This window comes from Hemiscyllium ocellatum, chromosome 6 (assembly GCF_020745735.1).
Source record: "Hemiscyllium ocellatum isolate sHemOce1 chromosome 6, sHemOce1.pat.X.cur, whole genome shotgun sequence".
Classification (NCBI taxonomy): Eukaryota; Metazoa; Chordata; class Chondrichthyes; order Orectolobiformes; family Hemiscylliidae; genus Hemiscyllium; species Hemiscyllium ocellatum.
In genome coordinates this window covers 72,714,088-72,726,506 of record NC_083406.1, presented here as the reverse complement: position 1 = coordinate 72,726,506, position 12,419 = coordinate 72,714,088, and positions in this window count along the sequence as shown.

The following is a 12,419-nucleotide window of genomic DNA, read 5'->3' as shown; positions in this document are numbered from 1 at the left end:
GATTTTCTCCCCCTTTTAAAAAATATATACATAGGCTGGGGGGTCTAGTTAATGCAGATGGGGGGGGGGGGAAGGCTGTTACTTATCCTATTTTATCTCTGTCTTTTGGAGCAGGGTTGTTTTCCCCTGTTACTTTGTATTACTATATTTAATTATTATTTGTTGAGACTGTAATTTTATAGTCATATGTTCATATATGGTATTAATATTACCAAATATATCCTGGTGTTGGTGTGGGTGGGTGGGGGTAGGGGGCAGGTGAGGAGTAGGGTACTCACTGTTAACTTTAGCTCAGTAGTATATTTGAATTTTCTTTATCCTATCGAGGGGTGGCTGGGTCAAGGGTGGGGCACTAGTTGGGAGAGGATATGATGGGCTTTTGGAAAGGAAGCGATGCCCCCTGGGAACAAGGGGGAAAATCTCCGTTTAAATACGTTTTATATTTTTTTATTTAGAAATAGTTTTTTATTATATTGATTGGAGTGCATTAAAGAGCTTTTCTTTTTGTGAATTTTATATGCTCTATGCTCGGGATGTTCTGGATAGGGTTTCTTCTTCCAAGGGGTCTTGGACTTGCCCGGACAATTATGGTTAATCAGTCGATTACCTGGAATGTCAAGGGGAGTAATTCACTAATCAAAAGGAAGAAAATATTATCAACATCAAGAAAGAAAGGGTTGATGTAGCTCTCCTACAGGAGACACACTTATTGGATAAAGAACACTTGAAATTACGTCAGGGAAGAGATTATTTTCCATTATCTCTTTCTGTGCGAGGAAAAATATTTTGGTAAACTGGGTAGCTGCAGGCCCTTATGGACTTTCAAATTGGCACAGACTAATTATGGAATATTTTCCCCCTGACTTCCTTACAAATATGGTGCACCAAAAAACCGAATTATCCCATAAAATATCTTGAATTACACAAATGTTTGGTCATCCTAACAAGGACTTTTATTTAATTGAGATAGCGAACCTGCCTGGTCCGGGGATCCTTGGGAGAGGAATCCCGCACGAATATGGGACTTGTTAAGATCTGATGTTAACACATTCCAAGCATGTATTTCACTACTCAATTTCTGTGTTATCTGTCGTTTTTTTCTTGAATAATATAAGAGATTTAATCATACACTCTGCTTAGTTGTAGGTTAGATGAGTAGCTAGTTGAGTTTTGTCTTTTTTTTCTCTTGGTATCTTTTTTCTGTTTGATAGATTTTGGTTATTATTTATTTAAGATTTCATTGTATATCAATATTTATACTTGGGTTTTTTTGTAAACTTGTAAAAACATGTTAAATTTTCAATAAAAATATCTATTTAAAAAAAACTTGGAACCCACCAGAGGACCACTGCCCTGGGCTTGACATGTATGCTCAAACCATCAGGAAATATATAAATGCCAGGTTCATCAGCTGTACCCACAAGGTAGAGCAAAACATCAAGTGGACAGGGTTGTTAAGAAAGCATATGGTGTTTTGACTTTCATTAACAGGGCATTGAGTTTAAGAGCCGTGAGATCTTGTTGCAGCTCTATAAAACTTTGGTGAGACCGCAGTTGGAATACTGTGTTCAGTTCTGGTCGCCCTATTATAGGAAAGACGTGGATGCTGTGGAGAGGGTTCAGAGAAGGTTTACCAGGATGCTGCCTGGAATGGAGGGCTTATTTTACGGAGAGAGGTTAACTGAGCTCAGACTTTTTTCATTGGAAAAAAGAAGGAAGAGAGGGAACCTAATTGAGGTGTACAAGAAAATGAGAGGCATAGATAGAGTTGATAGGCAGAGACTTTTTCCCAGGGCAGAAATTGTTAACATGAGGAGTCATAGTTTTAAGCTGTTTGGTGGAAAGTATAGAGGGGATGTCAGAGGTGGGTTCTTTACGCAGAGAGTTGAGCGAGCATGGAATGTGTTGCCAACAGCAGTCGTGGAAGCGAGGTCATTGGGGATATTTAAGAGACTGCTGGACATGCATATGGTCACAGAAATTTGAGGGTTCGTACATTAGGTTTACCATACATGAGGATCAATGGTCGGCACAACATTGTGGGCTGAAAGGCCTGTTCTGTGCTGTACTGTTCTATGTTCTATCACCCGTTCACAACGCAACACCATCCATGCTCTCAAAACCAATCACAACATTGTCATCAAACCAGCAGATAAAGGAGGAGCCATCGTCATTCAGAATAGAACAAATTACTGCAAGGAAGTGTACTGACAACTGAACAACACTGAACAACCAGGAACACTACAGGCAACTACTAGCTGATCCGACCAAAGAACATACCTGTGAACTAAATGCATTGATCAGGACTTTGGATCCAGTCCTTCAGAGTTCCCTACTTGCCCTCATCCTATGTACTTCTCGTGTAGGCGACTTCTACTGCCTTCTAAAGATACACAAAGCCAATACACCAGGACGTTCAATCCTATCAGGCAATGGGACCCTGTGCCAGAATCTCTCCAGTTATGTTGAAGGCACCTCGAAACCCATTGTACAAGGGATCCCCAGCTTCTGTCGTGACACTACAAATTTCTTACAGAAACTCAGCACCCATGGACCAGTCGAACCGGGAACATTCCTCATTGGTGGGATGCAACTATCATGGTCATTCTAACAGATGAGAGACTTAACAAACAACCGAGGAATTTGTCAATGTATAATTTCAGTTACATCACATTGTAAACTTTTGCTGTAAATTCTGTGTCTTACAGAATTGTGCACGCCACAACCACCCGATGAAGGAGCGACGCTCCGAAAGCTAGTGCTTCCAATTAAACCTGTTGGACTATAACCTGGTGTTGTGTGATTTGTAACTTTGTACACCCCAGTCCAACACTGGCATCTCCAAATCACTGAAATTAAGGGGAAGTGAAGATGCGGGGGACAAGGGGTGGGGACGGGAGGTTCTGCTCGGGAAGTAGACTCCATTGCCGACTTTTCAGGATGGAGGTTGCATTCTGAGGAAGAGAAGACAATTGTGAAGGAGGCAGCTGTATTTGTAAGAGTACGGGAATTATGGAGCAGTTTTCTTGTTAAATCCATATTTCATTTGTGGTTCACTCAAACCAGAAATAAAACACAAGGTAGACAGTGGGTAAACCTGGACAGAATGTTATTTTCCATCCTCTCAGCTTCACAGTTGACCTTAGATTGCCCCTCGAGCTCCTGCTTTTGGGTCACCTGACCCACTCTTTTAAAGGGCAACACACAACCAAGTAATTCCCAAGTCCACCTTAACTGGAACAGGGCTCATTTTCTATTGGTGTTAATTTGTTCCAAATGCAAGTTGAAGTGAGCGAACCGGCCCACAAAACAATGTGGAAGCTTACTTAGACCGTAAAAGCTCTTGATAGTGTCATCTTTGAGTGTAAGTTTGATCGACATTCTTGATAAGCCAGTGACTACTCTTCTGGATCTGAAGCAGGAAAGTTAATTACACCTTCCACAACCCCAGGTACTGCAATGAGTGCTAATAACAGCCAGTCCAAGGTCTCGTCATTGAATTATCCAGTATATTGATAGCATGAACACCACTGTTGGATTACTAGTATTGCACCTGCTTGTTACCCTTAGCCACTGTTCTGCATTTCTTTGGGCACAAGTTCCAATGCCAAAGGGTTCAGAAATAGACAAGCATACAATTAATCCAGATTCTGGATTAGTGGTGCTGGAAGAGCACAGCTGTTCAGGCAGCATCCGAAAAGCAGTAAAATCGATGTTTCGGGAAAAAGCCCTTCATCAGGAATAAAGGCAGAGAGCCTGAAAGGTGGAGAGATAAGCTAGAGGCTTATCATTTTAAAATACAGTTGTGTCTTTGAATAAAAGCTGTGTCCCCTCAAAAGCATTTTCACATTTGTCAGCCCCAAGTTTATATTAATTTGAACCTAGTTGTACGATTCTGATGCTATTTTACCCTTTTTTTGTTAAATCAACGTTTTGGTTACTCTTAATAGGAGTGTTTTCGAAACCAACATTTAAACCAATTCTTTTTGCCTAATATTGTCCGTAACCTTCAGCAGAAAACACAGATGGATCTCTTTTGCTAACTTTTTGCTTTTCCATAGAATGCATTTTTGTTGAATATTTGGAAATTTTTCTTTAAAACATTTTGACTGTTATCATTTTGTCAATCTACCACAGGAACCTTAGCCATATCTCCCTTTATACTGTGGTATGGAGACTTAAATAGTTTTCACTTTTTTTGTACAAAATACAGGTGACAAAGATTACTATTCTATTTTAAATCTATGCAATTGGCTTTAAGATTCTTGTTTAAGACTGGCATGCACTCCATAGACATACAATTGTATAATGGCCAATATTTCTCAGATGTTTTATAGTAAAATTATTAATTAAACCCTTCCTCACTACACAATACTAGGTCTAAAATATCTGCTATTTGGTTTCATGATGTATTGCTCCAGGAAACAAAAGGATTCTACAAGCTCATCTTTCAGGTTGGACCAGTTGCAATGGAAGTCACAATTACTATGTTGTCTTTGTCACAGCAAAAATATTTTATTGTTCAATGCTCTGTACACGGGTATAATGATTGTTCGAGTGCCTACAAATTACGATCAATAATGTTCTGACAGTTGCTGATCAATTTTTGATCTTCAGGGCCAAGGTCCTTTCTCATTAATATTCCTTTGTAATTCTGTACTATCAAGGCAATTTTCCATTATTGTTTTATCTTTTCAAAACATATAGTACCTGGAACATTTATCTCCTAATGTTGTTTACTTTGCAACCATGTTTCTGCAATGCTGATTAGACCTAAACAATTCACCTCTGTGCAAGTAACTCCCCTTTCTTATGACAGTTTCTTAAGACACTTTATTGAAATGTATTAAAATTTTAAATCATTATTCCCTGCATGGACCGTAATCACTCATGATTTTTGTTAAAGTCTCTATTCATTTCTGTCCCACTCTACCAACTTTCTACACTATTCTATTACATAAGACCATTAAACATAGAAGGCCTTTCAGCCCATCAAGTCTGCTCCAACATGCAATGAGATCCTGCCCTTTTCCCATTACCATTAATTTTCTTACAGATTTAAAATCTGTCCATTTAGTCTTGAACATACGAATGACCCAGCCTCTACTGCCCTCTTTAATAAAGAAATCTTTAGATTCATTACTGTCAGAAAAAAGAATCCACATTAGTCTTAAATGGGCGATGTCTTACTCAGATTATGCCCTCTGATTCTAGCCTCTCCCTAAAAGAGAAACAGTCTTTCCACATCGACTGTCAAGTCTCCAAAGGATCTTGTTCATTTTAGTCAGGTCACCTCTCGTTCTTCTAAACTCCAATAAGCACAGGTCCAATTTACTGAATCTCACGTCATATGACAACTCCATTCCCAGGAACACCCTTGAGCACTTTCTCTGGACTGCTTCCAATGCTTGTATATCTTTCCTTAGATAAGGGGACCAAAATTCTTCACAGCAATCCAGGTGTGGTTTAACTAGCCCCTTGTATAATTTTAGCTCGATTTCCTTATTTTTCAACTCCACTCCTTTTTAATTAAAGGCCAAGACTCCTCTGTGTTTTCCCTTTGGATTCCTAAATCTTCCTGCACCTGAATTCCCTCAAGCCTGTGGTTTAAAGCTCTATCCATAGCCCTAGTCTTACAAATTATCACAACACTAGTCCCAGTTTAAGTGGAGCTGAAAATGTGTTGCTGGAAAAGCGCAGGTCAGGCAGCAGTATCCAAGGAGCAGGAGAATCGACGTTTCGGACATGAGCCTGAAGAAGGGCTCATGCCCGAAACGTCAATTCTCCTGCTCCTTGGATGCTGCCTGACCTGCTGTGCTTTTCCAGCAACACATTTTCAGCTCTGATCTCCAGCACCTGCAGTCCTCACTTTCTCCTAGTTTAAGTGGAGCCCATCTAAACAGCACAATTCCTGTTTTCTCCAATAATGTGCCACAGCCCATTAATCAAACCTTTTCCTTCCCATTTCACACACTGAGCCACATATTTACTTCTCATTTGATGCATGGCTTAAGAAATCATCCAGAGTTATCAGCTTTGATATTCAGCATTTTGACTAGGATCCCAAATCAAATCTTCTTTGCTGTAGATCATTCCTGGTTCTTCCTTTGTTGCAAGCTCCTACATTACAACTGGACCCTCCCTTTCCAAGTTTAGCTCCAGTCACAAGAAGTCCTTAATCCAGGTATCATATAGGTAACATAAGCTTCCAGTCAGAGCAGCTGAGACCAGTATCCATTCTTGATTGTATTGTCCTTCATCACTACTCACTTCCTTTGTATCTCATCAACTCCATCACTTGATTGGTTTAGTGGACCATGGCCAGTCTCCTCAACCACTCTGCGTCCTTGATCTCTGCCATACTGCAAGCAAGAAAAATGGATAACCGCTACTTCCTGGTGATTTCTGTTCACAGGGTTGCTTAATTAGCTTGCAGTTTTAAAAATTTAAACTTGTGTCTTTTAATCTAGATTACAGTTAGAAAAATAGTTAAGCGAGATCCCATCTGCATTAACTTTACCATGCAGCACTCAGTTCATGAAACATTCTGTTCTTTGATCACCATGTTTCCTCATTTTTTGCACCATTGTGACAAAATTAAGTACAACAATATAATGCTTCAAGTAGCAACAATGCTTTGCTCCAAGAATTCTTTTTATTTTTACAATGATCAAAAATCCAGCTGGAATCTCGGAACATATTGGTGATAAATGAAAACTGTTTGAACAATTTATCACATTAAATATGTTTTTTTAAGTAAAGCAAGTGTCAAAAGTTTTAAACTGCTGGATGAATGCATTTTACTTCAATTTATCTTTAAATATGAATGATACAGTCATGCAGCAGCTCAGATCTTTTGGGGGAATGGAAAAGAAGCAAAGTTAAGAACAGAGATAATCACACGTGCAAGTCTGTAGAGGACTGCTCCGAAAAACAGCATGATCTGAAATTCAAGAGATGACTCATAATCAAACTACTCAGAGGGTAGTTAACTTTCTGAAAAGGACAGCCTTCAATCAGTAAGTTTGAGGCATTTTCCACTGATTTACAATTCTAGGATGTAGTTAGTTATCAACAAAAATAAATCAATACATTCTCAAATTTTAATCTTTTCTTTTTTCACTTTCGACAGATAGTCCATTGATCTTTATGCTATTCGTAAGTAGTTAACAAAGGGGATTTTTGTCACAAAAATTGCAAATGTGTTCCTCTTCTGAGATATAACAAATTGCTGTAAGATACAACAGATCAATACTAGACCTAGCTACAAACTGAGAATTTACATTTCAGTTGTGCATGGAGAATTTTAAGTCACCTCAAAATATGAACTACAGAATACATTGAACCTGGACAACTCAAATTATTGTTGAAGATGCCTACCTGAGACTTGCTGGTATAGTTCCTGTTGAAATTTGAGCATTTCTCTACCTCTTGCACAGGATACATAAAAGACGCATCTTGTTTTTTGAACATATTCATTACCATTCCAATTGGTTTCTGACCCACTAACTTTGTCATTTATTTTGTTCTGCATTTCAATTTACCAAAATTCTTTCCTTATGATTATCTTTCTCTATTACACTCAAACTAGTTAATTGTTAGCTTTCCTCCATTCTGAAGTCATCGACTTGAAAGGTTATCGCTGTATGTCTCAACTAAACTGCTGAATAATTTGGCAATTTCTATCACTTTCAATTTTTCAGCAGTCTTATAACTTTGCTTTTGTAGATAAACATCAACACTAACTTGATAACCTTCTGTCTGTCATAATCTGCACCATTTGCTTTTGCCTAGTTTATACACAAAAATAATCATTAACAAAGTTCTGCTACAAGTATTCTTTGTGCACATCAATACATTCTTAGTGTCATGGAGTCATACAGTACAGAAACACACCCTTTGGTCCAATTAGTTCACGCCGAACATAATCCCAAATTAAATTAATCCCACCTGTCTGCTCCTGGCCCATACCTCTCCAAACCTTTCCTATTCATGTACTTATCCAAATGTCTTTTAAACAGTGTAATTGTACCCACATCCACCACTTCCTCAAGAAGTTTATTCCATATGCGGACTACTCTCTGTGTAAAAAAGATTGCCTCTCATGTGTTTTAAGTCTCTCTTCTCTCACCTGAAAAATATGCCCCCTAGTCTTGAAAACCCCCATCTTAGGGAGAAGACAACTACTATTAACACTGTCTATACCCTCATCATGTTATAAATTTCTATAAGATCGCCTCTCAACCTCCTATGCTCCAGTGAAAGAAGTCCCAGCTTTACAGCCTGTCCTTATAACTGAAATCTTCCATACTGTGGAACATCCTGGTAAATCTCTGCTGAACCCTCTCCAGCTTAATAGTATCCTTCCTATAACTGGACAACTAGAATTTGATACAGTATTCCAGACGAGGCCTCACCAATGCCCTGTACAACCTCAACATGACTTGCTGACTCCTATACTCAAAGCAGTGAGCAATGAAGGTAAGTGTGCTAAATGCCTTTTTAACCATGTCTATATGCGATTCAAACATCAAACAGTTATGTATCTTAACCACTTGGTCCCTCTGTTCAACTACACTACCCAAGCCCTACCCTTGCTTGTTGTACCAAAATGCAATACCTTGCATTTGTCCAGATTGAACTCTATCTGCCATTTTCAACCCAACAATCCATTTGATCAAGATCCCTTTATAATCTTAGAAAATCATCTTCACTGTCTACTATGCCACCTATTTTGGTGTCATTTGCAAACTTAGTAACCATGCCTTCTATATTTGCATCCAAATCATTTATATAAATGACAAATAAAAGAGGGCCCAGAACCAATCCCTGTGTAACACCACTGGTGACTGGCCTCCAGTTCAAACAACAACCCTCTATCACCACTGTCTGCCACCTGCTATTAAGCCAATTGTGTATCCAATTGGAAAGTAAATTCAAAGGCTGGAATAGTGGGTCTGCATTGACTTGAATAAAGAAATTGGCTTAACGACAGAAAACAACAATCTACGATAAACAGTTGTTCTTCAGACAGGAGAACGGTAGTCAGCGATGATCTCCAAGGTTTAGTCCAAGACCACTTTTTAAAAATGTATATAAATGGCTTGGATATTGGAAGACAGGATAAAGTTTTAAAAACTGCCAATAACACTAAACTTGAAAGTCTGGCAATGTGAAGATTATACCATTAAATTATAACAGGACACAGATAAACTAGCAGAATAGACAATTAAGTGAAAAATGATAGGTAGATTTTAAAAAGTAATGCATCTTGACAGAATCATAGAATTCCTACAGTGTGGAGGCAGGCCCTTCAGCCCATCAAGTTCACATCGATCCTCTGACCCAACCCCTACCTTATCCCTGTAACCCTGCATTTCGCACAGCTAACCCACCTAGCCTGCACAGTCCTGGACACCATGTGCAATTTATTATGGCCAATCCACCTAATCAGAGCAACAAAGGAACCCCACGCTGATGGGGGACATTGTGCAGACAACATCCAGACAGTCGTCCAAGGGTGGAATCAAACCTGCATCCCTGGCACTGAGAGGCAGAAGCACTGACCATAGTGCCACCATGCCAGATAAGAAAAGTCAATGCAAATTTAAAAAGTCAACGCAACTTAAATGGTAATGGTCTAAAATGTGCACGGTGACAAAGGGACTTCAGCTTATATGTATTAATCTTTGAAAGTGGAAGGATATAGTGTAAGAGTAGGTTTGTCATATTGGTCACCATACCTTTGAAGTCTTTGAGGGGGTTTTGGAGAAATTTACCAAAATGTGTAAGGTGGGATTATAGCTACAACACTGGAGAAGCAGGATTTGCTCTCCTTTGAGCAAAAGAGATTGAGGGGACATTTAATATAGTTGCACAAGATGACGACAGATTTGGAAAATGTAGACAGACAGAAGCTAATGGCACAAAGACTAGGAAACACAGATTCAAAGTTCGAGCAAGAAAGGGAGAGGATACCCGAATAAGAACTATGGGGATGATGCAAGCAAAAATGATGAATGAAAAATAAAATGGAGAACTAGAATTGCAGGACTATAGAGATAGAGTGAAAGAATGGGACTGACTGGATTGATCTAGCTGGACTTATTGGTCTACTGGCCTCCTTCAGTAATGTCAGAACTATAACTCAACCTAGTCAATACATCTCAATTTTCTTAATTCATCTCTTCTCCAACTTTAACAATCACAGCTTATTACCAATTGTAGACCTTCACCTATTTCTTGCAAGTGATTGTTTAATACATAGCATGCAGAGATTTTAATAATTTTTCTTCAAATTGTAAGTTCCAAATAACTGAAGAAGGTGGACCAAGATTAGGCTGATTGTTTTATTGTCAAATACTTCCGAACAAAGATCCCCTATGAATTTTAAAAAATATTGTCAAGTTGTATGCGACTGGCTACCTTGTGCTTCTAAAGATGGGTGCAGAAATGATTTTTTTTTAAATCAGACACAATTATGTTTCTATGCATTTGCATTAAACATGAAGCCAGCCATATCGCAGCTTAAAAATTTAAAAACAGTGCTGAAAGTATATTTTTGTGATAAAATTCTGTTCTTATTCATGATCTTCCTTTTCATTTTTGAAATGCAGAAAATGGTGCTCTTCAATATTAAGCCAAGGCTGTGATTTACTTCCTTTCTCTTTCCAAAAAGAGAAAAGAAATCATAAATGGGCAGATCGTACCCTCACCTAACCTCCACAAGCATACGTGTAGTATTGTGGAGTGTGAACCGCAACCCCTACGTACTCTTAAGGATCAATGAATCAACAGTAAAATCATATTTGTGACCGTCATTTTAATTCAGTCAGTAATTCCAAAAAAAAAGGTATCAGACGTGGTCCACATAGTTCAGCGAGTTACTGGATTAAATTTGCTGAATTATTGAGGCAGTCCTGAAATACTATCAAATGAGATGCTGTCTAGACTGCAAGGGTCTGAGGAATTGGATAAGCTCGGTTCGTTTTCCTTAGAAAAGGAAAAGGTTGAGAGAGGACCTGATGGAGCTGTGTAAGATTATTAATGGCATTGATAGGATTGATAGTCATAGAATTGTACAGCATGGAAACAGACTCTTCAGTCCAACTCGTCCATGTCAACCAGATATCCTAAATTAATCTAGTCCCATTTTCCAGCATTTGACCTATATCCCTCTGAACCCAATAGATGCCTTTTAAATGTTATAATTGTACCCACCTCCACCACTTCCTCTGCATCTCATTCCATACATGTAACACCCTTTGCATGAAAAGGATGCGCCTAAGATCCCTCTCCCTGAAATCCATGTGCTCTAGTTTTGGCTTCTCCTACCCTGGAAAAATGACCTTGACTATTCACTGTATCCATGCTCGTCATAATTTTATAAACCTCTGAGGCCAAAACCTCAGCCTCTAAAACTCTAGGGGGAAAATAAAATCCCCAAACTATTCAGCCTCTCCCCACAGCTCAAACCTTCCAACCACAGCAATTTCCTTGTAAATTTTTTCTGAACCTTTTCAAGTTTAACAACATTTTCCGATAGCAGGGAGACCAGGATTGAATGTAGTATTCTAAACATGACCTAACCAATGTCCTGTACAACCAAAACCTGACATCCCAACCCTATATTCAATGCAGTGACCAATAAAGACCAAATATCAAATGTTTTCCTCACTATCCTGTCTACCTGTGACTCTACTTTCAAGGAGCTATGAACCTGTACCCTAAGGTCTCTTTGTTCAACAACACATTCCAGGACATTACCATTAAGTGTCCAGTTCCAGCCTGATTTGCCTTACCAAAATGCAACACCTCACATTTGTCTAAATTAAAATCTACCTGCCACTCCTCAGACCATCTGATCAAGGCTCTGTTATATTCTGAGATAAGCTGTCCACTGCATCACTAATTTTGGAGCCATCTGCAAACTTACTCCTCTATGCACATCCAGTCAACAACTAGGAGTATGGCCTTCCACCTCACACTAAATCCAAGAGGAGAATTGAGAATTCACTTCACATAGAGGGTGACGAGAGTCTGGAACTCACTGCCTGAAAGTCATTAAGTCAGAAACTCTTGTAACATTTTAGTATTTAGATATTCATTTGCATTGTCATAGCCTCAGCCAAAGTGGGAAAACAGAATTAGTGTAGTCAGACCCTGTTGACTGCAAAGACATGATGGCCACCTTCTGTGCTGTAAATGTCTAGGAGTCTTGAGGAAATAACTGTTTGGAACTACAAGACTACTACTGTTGTAGTATCAAATCCTCTGCTGAGCTAAACTGAAATAAAATAGAGTATAATTTTACATTTTACTGTTCAAGACACCACACCCATAACTACTGAAATGTGGCCATCAGTTCATTTTGGATTTAATCCCTTTAACCAGTATTTCCACGTTTCTACACTATAATA